The sequence below is a fragment of the Lontra canadensis genome, unplaced genomic scaffold (assembly GCF_010015895.1).
Source record: "Lontra canadensis isolate GAN:19392208 unplaced genomic scaffold, GSC_riverotter_1.0 scaffold1, whole genome shotgun sequence".
NCBI lineage: Eukaryota > Metazoa > Chordata > Mammalia > Carnivora > Mustelidae > Lontra > Lontra canadensis.
Window position 1 is genome coordinate 15,697,200 of NW_022630995.1, and position 16,724 is coordinate 15,713,923.

Genomic DNA, 16,724 nt, shown 5'->3' on the forward strand with positions numbered 1-16,724 from the left:
CATTATATAAAAAGGATAAAAATTTGACTATTAACTAATTGAAACCAACCCAGAAATAAAAGGAGTTATAGAAATAGTGGCTAGAGGCAGTGAAAGAATTATAACAACTGTATTTCATATGCTTAAGAAACTAAATACATATTAAGTAGAGACATGGAAGATGTACAAAGAGGACCAAAATAGAACTATTTCAACTTAAAACAGCAACGTCTGAGAAAATACGGGATGGAATTAACAGCAGATTAGAAATTGCTGAAGAATAGATTAGTAAATTTGTGAATGTGAGTCTGAAACATACTCTAGCAGGAGAAACTTTACAAAAATAACACAAACAAACAAAAAGATGGGGACAAAATGAGTAGAGCATTAGTGAGCTCTGGGGAAGTTTCAGTATATGATGTATCAATTACATATCAATAATGCTATTTAAGAAAAGACATATTACTTTTTGACCAGTCTACAGTTAAAAAAAAAAAAATCAAGTGTCCTAATGTATTTGTAGTTGGAGAATCAAAAAGAGAAGGAAAAAAAAAGGTGATAGAATTAGTTGAGAAAATACAGAATATTTTCCAAATTTATGTAATGATAAAACAGCAGATCCAAGAAAAGAAATAAATATTAACAACAGTTCCAGGGCTAAGAGAGGAAAAATGAGAGTATATTATCATTAGATTCCTACACTATATGTAAAGGGCTGGGATAAACCCTGGGTGTAGACTGTGATGCATTAAGGATGTATACAATAAACTTTAAAGAAACCACTATTAACAAAAATAATTATAACTAGAAAGCCAACAAAGTAGATTTAAAAAGAGCCATACAACACTCAATCCAAAAAAGGTAGAAACAGAAGAAAAAGGAAACAAGGGACAGTTAGGACAAATAAAAATTGTAGAACAAGGTGGTGTATTCATATCCAAATATATCAATAATAACACCAAATGCAAAGACTACCTAGTTAAAAAGCAGAGAGTATTCAGTGCATAAAATTTGCAAGAACTAATTATATGTTACCTGTAAGAAACCAATTTTAAACGTAAAAGACAAACAGGTTAATGTTAAGAGGATGAAAAAGATATCCTGTGGTTAAACAATTGAAACCAAAAGTTAGTTGATTATATTAATACAGAAAAATTATTTTTAGAGCAAAGAATGTTATGAGAAATAGAGTTATTTCATAACAATAAAGGAACCAACTTATCAGGAAGCTATAGCAAAATATTATGCACCTAATGACAAAGCTTCAAAATCTAGGAAGCAGAAAGTTATAAAACTACAAAAAGATATAATCAAATTCACAAATATGTTTGGTGTGTTCAATACCCATCTGTAAATAATAAATAGCAGAAAATAAGTATGGCTACAAAATATTTGAGCAATACCATCAATCCACTTGGCCTAATTATCATTTATAGAACATTCCACCAAGTAACAGAAAAGTAACATTATTTTTATGAGTTTGTGAAAGATTTACCAAGATAGAACACTTTCTGAGTCAAAAAACAACTGTTGAATCTGTACAAATTCATCAATTTAGACAAAGTCTGTCCTCTGATAAAACCTAATTGAATTAAAAATTAATGGAATGATACTTGGAAAACCTCCAAATATTTGGGAACTAGATAACACCATACACAATATTTTATGGTTCAAGTTGTAATTAAAAGGGAAATTAGAGTCAATTATCATATGGTTTCACTCATTTGTGGAGCATAACAAATAACATGGAGGACATGGGGAGTTAGGAGAAGGGAGTTGGGGGAAATTGGAAGGGGAGGTGAACAATGAGAGACTATGGACTCTGAAAAACAATCTGAAGGGTTTGAAGAGGTGGGGGGGGTGGGAGGTTGGGGGAACCAGGTGGTGGGTATTAGAGAGGGCACGGATTGTATGGGTCACCGGATGTGGTACAAAAACATTGAATACTGTTATGCTGAAAATAAATTAAAAAAAATGATAAAAAAAGGGAAATTAGAAATTGAAAACATGATATCCATATTAGTGATATTCAGTTAAAACAATAGAAATATTATTATAGCACTAAATACTCATTTCAGGAAAAAAAGCCCCAAATCAACGACCTCAGAGTCCATCTAATAAACTGAAAAAAGAAGAACAAATGAAACCCAAAGTAAGCAGAAGAAAGAAAATAATAACGATCAGAATGGAAACCAGCAAAATCAACAGAAAAAAAGAATAGAAAAAACAAAGAAACCAAACAGGTTTCTTTATGAAGTTCCATAATATGGATAAACATTTTGATCAGGAAAAATTAGAGCAGCAACAAGTTATAAAGTCAGGAATGAGGTAGGAGTCATCACAACAGATATTAAAACTATAGTAAGGGAATAGTATTAAAAAATTCACGCCTCAAAATTCAATAGCACATTAAGTAGGCAAATTTCAAGAAAGCCGCACACTACTAATGCCCACTTAAGGAGAAAGAGATAATATGATACTTTCTATTTAAAATAAAATGAGTTTAAAATATCCTCACAAAGGAAACTTTGAGTCAGGTGGCTTTATTGTCAAATTTTACCAAATACTTAAAGAAAAAATAAGACCAATTAACTCAACAAAAGACAAAATCAAAGACTTTGCAATATAATCAAAGTATTGGCCAATATCTCTCATGAACATAAATTACATAATTCTTAAAAAAAAATGAATGCAGCAGCTTCCAAAAAGAATACTGCATAGCAGTAAGTGGAATGTATCTGAGGAATACTAGGTCAGTTGAAAATTTGTAAATCAGTGTGATATACCATATTGACAGAATAAACACACGCACACACACACACACACACAAAACCAATCATTTCAATAGATAGAACATGTTCATCATCGGATAACTTGATATTCAAATTCTGTTATATCCAACACTGAAATATAACCCAGCACCAAAATAGAATGAACTATTTACACATGCAATACCATGGGTAGGCGAAAATGAAAATAATTATGCTAAAGTCAGATAAAGTATGCATATACACTATAATTCCATTCACATGACATTCTAGAAAATGCAAAGAGATCTTTTTTTAAAAAATTTTAAAGATTTTTTTATTTATTCACTTGAGAGAGAGAGAGACGGAGACAGAGACGGAGAAAGCACAAGCAGGGGAGAGGGAAAAGCAGACTCCCTGCTGAGTTGGGAGCCTGATTTGGGGCTCAATCCAGGACTCTAGAATCATGGCCTCAGCCTAAAGCAGAGGGTTAACTATAAGTCATTGAGGCGCCCCTTGAAGAGATCTTTAGTGACAGAAAGGAGATCCACACTTCCTGGGGATGTATGTGTGTGGTATGAAGGAAGGAAGAGGAAGGAGAGGAAATAGCTATTACCAAGAGGCATAAGGAGACTTTTGGGGTGATGATAGTTTCAGCATCTTAATTGTGGTCATAGTTTGTGAGTATATCCATATTCTCAAACTTCCAAACTATACATTTTAAATATTTTCAGTATATGACATATAAATTATATATCAATAATGCTATTTAAGAAAAGGCATATTACTTTCTGACCAGTCTACAGTTAAAAAAAAAAAAATGGTAAGGCTCAGATAAAATGGCTATTAACTTTAGGTTCTGATATTTGAAAAATATTTCCCAGATAATTATGAAGTAATTATTTTTTGGCTAACAGCAATAATTTTCAGTCCTAGTATTGAAAAATTTATAAAAATATAAATGGATTAGACATACAAACTACTTTAATTCTATTTATTCACTCCATCAATGATTACCATTTGGCAATTATACGTTACTTGCTCTTGTGATTACAGCAGTGAAGAAAAGAAAATTTAAAAAAAGGTCTATTTTTATAAAAATTGTATTCCAGTAAATGAGATAGGGAATAGGAAAAAAATAAATGATGTGATGATAGATGATGGTTAGATGATAGATAGATAGCAATAGATGTGTGTGTGTGTGTGTGTGTGCACGTGCGCTCGTGTGTGTGTGTGTGTGTGTGTGTGTGTGTGATAGAGTGAGTACAAGCATGGCCAGGGAAGTAGGAACTAATGTTTTAGGTAGAGCCGTCAAGCTAAAACTTCAAGAATGTGAACTAGTAGAAAGTCACAGAGCAGTTCACCAGGAAATCCTCTCCTCCCTTTCAGAACATTTCTGTTATAGTATGGATCTTTATCTAAAATCTTGGGACTAGATGTGTTCTTGAATTCAGAATTTTTAAAAACATTTTTTCTTTTGGAAATAGGTTCAATATTGCTATAAGCAATACTCTACTCAAACATCCATAGTTATACAATAAAATGAAAGAAACATTTCATACTAGCGAGGTAAGTAAAATCTCTAGATAGCTTTATGTCAGTTCAGGTCAGATTTTAATACCATGTAATTTTGGGTCAGGACAGGCTTTTCACCAAAAATCACAGAAAAACTTGTATCTGTATGATCTTACTGAATACAGCTTGGCAACACTAGCCTTTCTATCTTTCTCAATTAGTTGCTGATGAAGGTATAATATAGCATAGCCACGCTGCAACTGGAAAGGAAAGGATGCATGGAAGGAATAGAGTAAAATAAAATGTGCAGGAAATTAATTCTACCTAAGCACATAAAATAAGTATGCAGGTAACAGTTAAGGGTCTGAAACAAGAAACAGTAGGTTCTAAAGTTGGCTTCAATATTAATCAGTCATAACACCTCGAAGAGTTGACCTAAACTATCTAAAATTCCATTGAATTACTTGAAATATGGGTGCACTGGTAACATGAAGAAAGGGTATCGAAACTTGGAAATAAGACTAAAAGGTAAGTGGTTATTTAGTAGCATAGACCCATCTAAGGACTACTTAATTTAGGAAATGTACTTTGTTCATTCCCTGCTCACTATTTATTAAATGTCTGAGAATTAGTGAAATTACATGTTACTTATAGACTTTTGTCTATGAGATATGTAAATTTTTTCTATCCAGTAAAAAAAAAATAAGACCTCAAAGTTTATGGGTTATTATCTTGCAGGATATTAATCACATTAATCAGTTTTATATCTAGCCTATCAATCTTATGCAAATATTATTTTATTAAAAGGTTTATAAATGCCTAGATCTTCAAACATATCTTGAACTAGTCTTACCATATTATTCTGGTATAAATTCCAGGATGATTCCAGTATGAATGAGTTTATTGAAGTATTTTATACATATGAAATTTATATTTGCATAAAGGTCATATTTTTAACATTTTGGAAATCACAATATTAGCAATATTAACATTGTAAGGCTTGTTTGAGAATTAAATCAGATAATCTAAGCAAATGGTAGATACTCCATAACTTTATATTTGTTAGTTTATTTCATGATCTTTATTGTTTTATTTTCTTTAGAAATGCTCTAGTGAGTGCATTTGGTGTAGAAGAATGCAATTGTTGCCCAGATGCATCTGTGAAGTATGTTATTAAAGGATGTAATCATTCATAAAACCTCTCAGCTCTCAGCACAAATGTTCCAAGTGCTCTATCTACTCTTTGGGGCAGATGGGAGGGGTAGGTAGAAAAGTGTTGAGAAGGAAGGGATGCTCTTCAGAGAAGAAAGGAACTGAGGAACTATGTTTAATTTTGTTCATTTAAAAAATACATAGCTTCCTCCATGAAGAATGCTGTCAGATTTCATTAATATCTAGGAAACATTTTATAACCCCTTTTGTATCCAGACATCTCAACTCTTAGAACAGGAATCAGGAAAAAAAATACTGATGTTTTACTATAGGCCCTTTTTATCACATAACATTTTATTTTTATTTCTCCATATAGCAACTCTTTATGAAATTAATATCTCCATTTTAGATATTGAGATACTGAGGGTCGAGGAGTTTCAATTATTTTCTCAATATCATAAAACCCATTTGTTAAAGAACCCAAATTTTAATTATTTGGCAGTCTCCAAAGCTTTTATACTTTCATTGGTATTTAACAACCTTTAAGAATGCAGAAAAATACTCAAAAGACTTTATTTCTGTGGCTGTAATTGCTCTGTTTGAAAAATAGGGAATCATACCTTACCTGTACTAGTATGAAAATTTCTTGCATCAATACAGGAGGTTTTTTTTCTCCTTTGATATAGTATCTTCCCCCCCCCTCCATCAAATCACCATATCACACCTCATGTAGAGAAGTGCTAACTACAATATGCATAATCTATTTCTTTGCATACAACACATATTCTTTTTCTTTTTACTGATTTTGATTACATTTAACTTAAAAATCCAGAAAATGCTTGTATTATGTGGGTAGATTCCTGGCTTTGCTGGTTATCCTACTAAGTTTTAGGATTCCAGATTACACACACACACACACACACACACACACATATATATATATATAATCCATAAATATTCCCACAGAAACTAATATTTGTTCCCAACTTGCTACTCTGGAAATTCTGATTGTTACATACTTTGAACTGTTTGGATTCTGATTGCTATGTACTTAGAATGTTCTCATTAATTGACTGCATAAAACACCATAAGCATTCAGGCATGCAAAATAACTAACAATTAAGTTAAAAACAATTATTTCAAGCTTTTACTGAATTTGTATTCAGGTAAAATACAAATTCTTAAGACCTCAAGGCTGATGTACCATTTACACTGCTATCTCATGTTAGTCACTGTTGGTCATCTTGTGGATGTCTTTTTCAGGGCATCAGAGAAGCTCCTGGATTGAAAAGTAGCTAGTCGAGAAAGAAGATGGCCCTGATTCTGATCTTATGTATCATTGTTTGTTAAGTTTTATTATTTTACAAGTCAGAATTTCTCTTTCCAGAAAACAGAGGTAACAATCCATTAGGTAGTTGTGAACATTAAGCAAATTCTACATATACAGCACTTAAGAACTCTCAAAACTGGACTAAAATTAATGACTAATAGTCATTTTATACTCATTCAGTAATCATCTTTTTCTGGTTCCTGTCAGTACTCGTGGATAATATGAGTTGGGGCTTCCGGTGGTCACATTAAAGCATATTTTCATTCTGCCAAGTTTGTATTCACAGAACACTTTTATGAATCGTGTGATTCAAACCCCAAATGGTAAATCACTTGATTTATAGAATGGTTCTACTTCATACAGAAACTTTTCTATCTTTTCTTTTCTAGATAACAACACATGAAAGACACCTCCAGAGTACTCACTCTATTCTTTTGTTTTTTAAACCACTGTGTGACTGAAGACCTGAGTTAGTGGCTTCTTATCCTGAGATAATCCTGCAGTTGCATTTGAATTACAGCACACTGTTGTAGCTAGTAATTGGCACTATGTAAATGCAGATAATGCTTAGCTGCTCTTAAAGATAGCCTTGTGTTTAAGCATACCACAGCTCTGTAAATTAGCAATTCTCAAGTGGGGGTCATAATCATAAACTCATAGTTTGCTCATGCAATTTAAGAGAGCTTATTTTAAATTATCACTGCTTTGTTTTTGGCGTAGACTGCCAAATGAGTCTATGTTTTGGTTTTAGTCCTATTATTTAATTTTTAATTTCAAATAATGCTAGAATGGGAAATAAAGTTTCCATGGGTTTATGATAAGCCATAGAGAATAATACCTAAAAGTCTGAGTTCACAGTTGGACTGTTTGCTTCAAATCTCATATTTTCTTCATATTGGCTCTATGAACTTGGGCAAACTACTAAACTTCTAGAGATTCTCAACCTATAAAATGGGAATAATAAATGTAGTTACTTCATAAGTTAGGTTTTGTGAGTAAATGCATTGAAATTATATAGAACAATGCTTGAAAGAATAAATGTTTAATAAATATTTTATTTTCATCAGAAGAGTTCACAGATTTATTTTTAATGAGATATACTGTAAAAACCTAATAACACGACTGCTAGACTAGAGAAAAATCTAGATTCTAGTGTTGACCTTGATTTTGTAGAAGATATTCAGGTTTCTTAAACCTTTCTATACACATTGGCTTTACTTTTTTTTTAATTTTTAGAGTGTATTCTAAATAATTAATTCTAGTCCATCTAGTCTAGCTTTACTTATAAGGGCCTATTTAGCGAGAGGGATTCCATCCGGTTAAACAATGACCTTGTTGTTTATACAGTGAAACTTGAGCTGTCCCTGCCCCCCCCCCCAAGGGGACTTATTAAAACAAGTCCCGCAAACTAGTCCCAGGGAGCAAAGACCAAATACAAGGGTGGGTCAGGCCAGGTGGAGGTATCCAATCAGTGGGGGCACATACTGTCTCCCTAGCTACCAAGGAGTATGGGTCCCGCCCTTTGGGTGTCTTTTGGGCGCCAATTCTGACCAAGGTGATAGGCTTGTTCAAATATCTACTATAGGGTAAATTGTAATCAATTGGTCACTTATGTGTGACTTAGCAGGACTGTACAGCTTTCTCTGTGTGCTACAATCCCATTGGCCACCTGTGCATGGCCAGGCCCAACCACATGGCCTTTGTCCTTAAAAGCTAGTCTGTGAGGCAGAGAGAGGTTGCCTCTTTGCAAGAGACGGCCCTGTCCGGTCAGTTTGATTCTCAATGCTTGGCATGAAATAAAGCTTTGCTTGATCTTCACTTTGTATCAGTCTCACTCCTTTGACCATGGACCCAACATTACTAATTATCTTCTATTATTTTATTATTTTAATTTGAAGATAGTTGGTACAAAACGTTACATAAAGTTCAAGTGTGCAACAGCATAGAGAACCCAGAAATAAATCCACAATTATATGGTCAATTAAACTATGACAAAGAAGATAAAGGTATACAATGGGGAAAAAAAAGTCTCTTCAATAAATGATGCTGGGAAAATTGGACAGCTACACACACAAAATAAAACTTTCTAATGCCATACACAAAAATAACTCAAAATGGATTAAAGACTTAAATGTGAGATCTGAAACCATAAAATCCTAGAAATGAACACAGGAAGTCATTTCTTTGACCTTGGCTACAGGATCATTTTTCTAGATATGTCTCCTAAGGCAAGGGAAACAAAAGTGAAAATAAATTATTAGGACTACATCAAAATTAGAAGCTTTTGCACAGTGAAAGAAACCATTGACAAAACAGAAAGGCAACCCACAGAATGGGAGAAGCTATTTGCAAATGATATATCCAATAGGGAGTTAATATTCAAAACATATAAGGAACTTACATAACTCAACACCAAAATACCCCAAAACAATCTAATTTAAAAAATAGGCAGAAAATTTGAATAGACATTTTTTTTTCCAAAGAAGACATACAAATGGTCAACAAACAATAAAAAAAAAAATGCTCAATATCACTAACCATTAGGGAAATGGAAATCAAAACTATAATGAGATATCACCTCAGAACAGCTAAAATTTAAAAAAAAATACAAGAAATAACAAGTGTTGACAAAGATGCATAGTGAAGAAAATTCTCATGAACTGTTGGGGGAAATGTAAATTGATATAGTGACTGTGGAAAACAGTATGGAGGGTCCTCCCAAAATTAAAACAAATACCCTAGGGGCACCTGGGTGGTTCAGTGGGTTAAAGCCTCTGCCTTTGGCTCAGGTTCATGATCTCAGGGTCCTGGGATAGAGCCCCGCATGGGGCTCTCTGCTCAGCAGGGAGCTTGCTTCCCTTCCTCTCTCTCTGTGGATCTCTCTGCCTACTTGTGATCTCTGTCAGATAAATAAATAAAATCTTTAAAAAAAATTGCATTAAAAAAAACCAAATACCCTATGATCCAATAATTCCATTAATAAGAATTACCAAAGAAAATGAAAACACTAATTCAAAAAGATATACACACTGCATGTTCATTGCCAGTATTAGCTACAATAATCAAAATATGAAAACAACCTACGTGCTTATCAAAGAAAGATGGATAAGGAAGATGTGGTGTAATACAGAATGGAATAATGCACAGCCATAAAAAGATGAAACTGTGCATCTGAGAAAATTGGAAAGTATTATGCTGAGAGAATTTAATAATATTTATACTCATTGACTTTAAACGCATGTTAATATATACCCTGCTTAATCCATGAGTTGGTTAAGATAGAGTAATATAATGAACAAGAAATCTGTTAACATTTTGAAAGTGTTATTATCTTTTCTAATATTAAACAAGTGAAATAAGGGAACTATCTTTGATGGTGTATTTTAAAAACATATTTTTATGTATTTTTAATATAAAAAGTAAAATCAAACTCAGGGAAATTTGAACAATAACTCTATCCAATTTTAGTTGTGTATATAGTATATTCGGACATTATACTATACACTTCACAATGTATCTTTCTCATTTAATTTATAACATCAAGATATAATGTTGATTTTAAAATATCGACAGTATAGAATTTTTCACATTTAATTTATAACATCATCAGTATACTATTTACATTTTACCAATGAGGAAACTGAGGCCTAAAAGATTTGAGTAATTTGTTCAAAGTCACCAAGCTGCTAATGGATGAAATCTGAAAATTCAGTTATTTTATGCCAGGGCTTAAACTTTTACCACAGTGATGTGTTGTTTCTTCACTGCAACTATACACTTCCTGTAGTGTTTTTCATTAAACTGGAGACATATTTAATAGAAACATGAGAAAAAGTGTATTGTTTTTCACATCATTCTCTGAAATGACAAGAGCTTCTGCAAAGGCTACTTGACAGTGGATCAAGATGAGAATCTTTAACTTCAAGAGGAACAAACACACTGGAAGTGTATTAGAATGGGGAAAAGGACTCTGGTAAATGTGCGACTTGGGTTTCTTAGTGGGAGGTTCAATGACAGAAGGCAGAAAGCAGATGCAAAAACTGATGGAGAGCTATGGGAACACAATCATGTAAGGAAATACTGGTCCAAACTTGGGAAGTGAAAATGCCTGACTCAAAATGGGAGCAGTAGGAAAAAAATAAATAAATAAAGTAAGTGAATAGGTGTGAGATGATTCTCGTGAGTGCTTGCTATTCAACATTAAGAACTGGAAGGTCTGCGGTGAATGAGTTTATTGGGCTGGTTTCAAATTTCAAGTAGACTTATTCTGTGATTCATCTGTTTTAAGTTCTGTGAGAGACAAAGTAAAGCCTTGGTCCTTTTTACAATTATAATCCATTTTTAACATTTGCTTATATTACTGTTATAATCTTTTTGATGCAAGTACAGTTCTTTACAATGTGAATATTCCAAAATGTGAAGTATTAACTCCATTCACTGTGCCAGTGAAAGAGAGTGTGAGAGGACAGTTAACCTTTTAAACACCTAATCTCTGCTAACCACTGAAAATGCAGCAATGAATTGAATTTTCAAGGCACTTTCCTTAAGAAGGTTGTATTTTAAGGGTAGGAATACTTAAAAATACTTAAATTACAAATAAGTAAATGAAATAGATTCAGGTGTTTATACGGTGATATAATCAGCAATGATATATCATTTCCATTTGAGCAGAGAAATGAGGGTATAGATTTGGTGAATAATTCTGGGGAAATAGGTTAGTCAGAAGGAATAACATATTCAAAAGCCAAATTGGGAATGAGATTGACTACTGCTATAGACTGAATATTGTGGTCCCTCCCCCCAAATTCTTAAATTAAATCTTAATCCCCAATATGATGATATTAAGTCATGGGGCCTTTGGGAAGTGAGTATACTCAGGAATGGGATTAGTGCCCTCATATAAAAGACTCTATAGAGCTCCCATTCCACTAGTGTCATGTGGGGACATGGAAAGAAGACAGCTATCTATGAGTCAGGAAGCAGGCAGGCTTTTACCAGACTCAAAATATGCTGATGCTTTGATCTTGGACTTCCCAACCTTCAGAACTATGGGAAATAAGTTGCTGTCTAAACCACTCAATCTGTTGTTGTTCTAGCAGTCTGAACTAAGACTCACACCCAAGGGACGTTGAGGAAACTGCACTGAGTTGTGGTGAATTAGGGAGAGTCTTACAAGACACAAGTTCAGAAAAGGAGGTAAGATAGATCATGCTGAACTTATCTCCAAGAGTAAGATGTTTGGATATTATTCTAATGAATGGTCCAATATTGGTATGAGTCCTATGACTTATGCATAAACATAGCCATAAGCATTTGGGTAGGTATCTCACATAATTTTCTACCTTTCTACTAAAGGTAGAAAATGCATAGGTAAAGAGAAGAGTAAAGAGTTTGATATAGAAGTTTAATAAAGAGCTGATGATAATTTGGAGAAAGCTTATGAAGATTAGCTTAGAGATAAAAATCATAAAGCAAAAAATTTGGTATTGGAATGTTTGTGGAACTTAAGGGAAAATAGAATTTTGGCCTGAGCAACAGATTGAATGATGAATCCATTTATTAAACAGATAAAGTTCGAGATGAGCATATTTTGAAGGGGGGATATGAATAATTGGGTTTTGGAAATTTTGAGTTTGGTGTACTTAATTAGTCATCTCAAGAATGATGTATAGTGGTTGGAGACACAATTCTAGAGTTCAGATCCAGGCTAGGAAAAAAATAATTGAGAATCATGGGTCATGATGTAATGTGAGAAGTGTCATAACAGATGCATGGTCAATTTACTTAACATGCATGGCTGCTTCAAGGGCAGTTTTTCAAATAGAGTTACTTTGAAGCAAGTTTTTCAAGGAATACAATTTTTCGTATATTTATTGAGCATTTATTTTCTGCCAAGCCCTTTATACATACTATTTCTTGTTCAACCATCTAAACATTATGTGGAAATTGAGACACAGAGATAACACATTATTTATAAAAAGCCATTAATGGTCAGAACTAGAGGTAGAACTTGCTTTTGTTTGGGGTTGGCAACAACGTGCCTTCCCTCTCCACCAGAGAAATGCCATGCACAGAGAAAGCAATAGGACAAATGTGCAGAAGATGGAGCACAATATGACTGAAGAACAGAGCTCTCCGTGAGCCGCATTGTGATATGTGTAGGGTTGGGCTGTTTTAGGAGCTTGGGGAGAAGGTAGGGGCCAGGTGTTAAAAGCCCTCACATGGTTTGTGAAAGAGTTCAACCTTAGTCCACACAAAATGAAGTGGCCATTGAAGACTCTCAGATGGGTTGGGTGGACCCATCCAGCTGGGGTCCCATAAAGATCTAGTGTGTCAGTAGTGTGGGCATGTGGTGATCTACATTTCTTTTTAGGTGCTTAAATAACATAACTGTATTCTATAATACAAGAGGTAGATACGAAGAGCCAAAAATTCACAATTAATTCCTGATACCAAATAACAATAGAAATTTCCCAGCAGTTTACCCTGAAAATGTCTTAGAACGTGGTTTCTTCCCTTTTTCAGAGTAACCATTTATAACAAAACAAATAAAATTCAAAATACTGTTATAAGATTTTTTACATTCTATAAGAACTATGATGTTTCATGATGTCATTATAGCATATCATAATTGAATAACATCATGAGATTCTATAGTTGAAATTCAACAAATTTCCAGAAATCTGATTGTGAAGGAAGGAAAATACATTGTCTTTGGTTATCCTCTATACGTATCATCACCCTGATACAGATAACTTCATGTAATTTATGTATGCTTAAAATGTACATATATTGTGGTATTTTACAATTTAGATATCTTACAAAGCCTATTAATAGCAGAGATCTCAGGCTTGCATATATCAACCTGTGTACCAATAATTTGTTGAACACCTTACTGATTTCCAAGTTCTATGTAGAGGGAATATAGAAAAATAAACTCTTTTTGTTTACATCTGAGGAGCTGGCATCACATTTGCATATCCACTTCCAGGTCACGGAAGAAACATCTTTATTCTTTAACAAAACTGCCTTTAGAAGGAAGATAAGGAAGTTTAATGATTAAGATAAGGAAGGGATTCTTCAATATTCTTCTATGTTGAACTTAACCGATTGAGGGTCTTAAATTGGTTTCATTCCTAACAAAGAAAATACCAAGATTAAAATAAAGGTATTATATTCTTATATATCTATGATTTGAAAAATTACTCATTACCTGACAAATAAGTTGAATTTCTATTTCTCAATGAATAATTTGAATTGAAATATTGAATTTCTGTTCTCAATGAATAATCATAATTTTCACATCCCTACTTATTTTGGTTGAAAATGCACACACACACACTCCAAAAAAGACAGACCATCGAATAGGTCAAAGTACATCAGTGATAATGCTATTTAATTATTACTATAATTATTTTCTCATGGGTTATAGTGGCTGAGGATCTATGAAAATCGAAGAGCCACAATTGATTATTTTATCAGTTTTGCTCTTCTTCCACCAGGTGTCACCATTGCTCTAGCACTTTGGGCTAGCAAACCAGCAAACTGCCTTCCACATCTGTTCTACGTAATGTGCTTTTCAACAGAAATGTACCTGGTAAATTGATAAAGATAATTATAAAGATGTATGATTATTTAATGACAATAGAAGAACTATAAAATGGAGTGAGGGTATTCAAAATAAAACTTTTTTCAAATTGATTTGCAAGGACAGTGTCTTTAAGTAATATTCCAATATTCAGGTCTTTCTCTTGTTACAGTCAATGTACAAAATTTCACATATTTTCTGCATTTGATCACCAAGGGCTGGAAAAATATCACTATTTTGAAAACGAACAATGAATCGCCATCTTTTCAGGAGAGGGTGAGGGTAACTTAAGGTGTCCTCCATTTTCATGGTCACCAAAATACTAAGCAAAGCCCATCCGTACAATCCAAGACATTGTCCCATTTCAGTCTGCCCAGTACATTTTTTGAAGTATTTAGAATGATTATAAGCTTCTTTCTAACAAAAGTTATTGGAAGCTGTGGAGACAGATTGCAAAGGGTTTATTTACTATCTCTCTGTACTTAGTTACTTATTGGCTTTGTGAAAAAACTGAAATGTTTGAAGTGACATTTCAGTAATGGTTATGTCTTTGCCAGGTTGGAGAGGAGCATGAGGCGTAACCAAAATAAGCTTGAAATATTCCAGAAAATGCTTCACGATCTTCAAGTTTATTTTGCAATCGGAAAAGAAATACTCCCAAGGAATACGAGGAAGAGACAGAGATAGGAGTGGTATGGTAGGCCATTATGACAGTGATTTGGAATGGGCTCTAGACTAATATTGGCCCAAAGAGTAATTTTTCTACCTCGGTTTTCTGTTTTTCTAAAACAGTTTGGCCCGAGGGTTGTAGATGTGAAAAACCCCTCTGTAGCTGGAAAGTCAAACATACAGAGGAAACAAAACAAAGCAAACAAAACACAAACGCATGCACAAACCATATTTCTTTAACAAAATTACAGGGCCATCTTTTATATAACGCCTTTCTTTTTTTTTTTTTCTTTCCTTCATGATCAGTTTTACTCTTTTCCTGAGAAAATTTTCTTTCCTTTATTTTAGTTTCTGCTTCCTTTTCTTCTGTAATCCCCTATACTTTTTTTTTTTAAATCTTCTTGATTTCTCTACACATGAGAAATTATTTTCCTCTAATTTATTGAGATGAATAGATCTATTGATTTTGTCGTTGTATTTTTGGTTTTAAAATAAAGAACCAGTACCATCCCAGGGTGCTTCGCAGCACCGGTTCTTTTCCGCGGGCTGCTCTCCGGAGTAGGCCGTAGGCAGCAGCCAGAGTACAATGGCAGGATTCTGAAGCTCCAGTTCCACAAGGACTGGAGCAGTGGCCTGTGGCCACGTGGTTCAACCAGCTGGGGCAGAAGATCCGCAGACACAAAGCCCAAGCAAGCCAAGGCGGGCACTATGGCCCCGCACCCAGCGTCCAGACTCTTCGGGCCCAGGGGGAGGTATCACACCAAAGTGCGAGCTGGCAGGGGCTTCAGCTTGGAAGAGTTGCCGGTGGCTGGCATCCACACGGTTGCAGAGACCATTGGGATCTCGGTGGATCCAAGAAGGTAGAACAAGTCCACCACATCCCTGCAGGCTGCTGTGCAGGGCTGAAGCGGAAGGAATACCTTTCCAAGCTCATCCTCTTCCCCGGGAGCCCTCAGCCCTCAGCCCTCAGCAAGGGAGACAACCCTGCTGAAGAACTCAGATTGGCTCCTCAGCTGAAAGGATGGGTCATCCCCACACAGATTTTCTAGAAGACAGAGAGCATCCGAGTCATTCCAGACTTCTGGGAACTTCTGGGGTTTTGCCAGTCTTTGCATGGCCCAGACCGATATCCGGCTCTTTGGCATCCAGGCAAAAAGGGCCAAGGAAGCTGCAGAGAAGGACGCGTAGAAGAAAAAGATAAAATGCCATTGGTAACTTGTGATAATTAATAATTAATTAATTTAACAACTATTTAAGGAAGAAATAATATGTAGCTATATTAGATCAAAGGTTGTGCATTCATTAGCTCACTTATTTATTTATTTATTTATTTATTTTTTAAAGACTTTTATTTATTTATTTCACAGAGAGAGATCACAAGTAGGCAGAGATGAAGGCAGAGAGAGAAGAGGAAGCAGGCTCCCCGCCGAGCAGAGAGCCCGATGTGGGGCTCCATCCCAGGACCCTAGGATCATGACCCGAGCTGAAGGCAGAGGCTTTAACCCACTGAGCCACCCAGGTGCCCATAGGTGAATCATTTTGAGGAAAAGGATGAATGCAGACAACAAATCCAAGAAAAAAATTAACAAAATTAGACTGATCAATATCAAGTATAGTCATGGAAACAAAGATAATATTAGTAGTGGCATGGAATGAAAAAGCTGATGGCCCTGATTCTGTGAAATTCTACAGATTACTTGTATAAATGAGAGATTATAAGTAATGCCATCTAGTAATGAATAGA

The 16,724-nt window shown here is 34.4% G+C and overlaps 1 pseudogene; it reads left to right on the top strand.

Annotated features, from left to right (window-relative positions):
• LOC116871035 overlaps nucleotides 1-16,195 on the top strand; it is a 57,552-nt pseudogene extending 41,357 nt beyond the window's left edge.
• The last annotated feature ends 529 nt before the right edge of the window (nucleotides 16,196-16,724 follow it).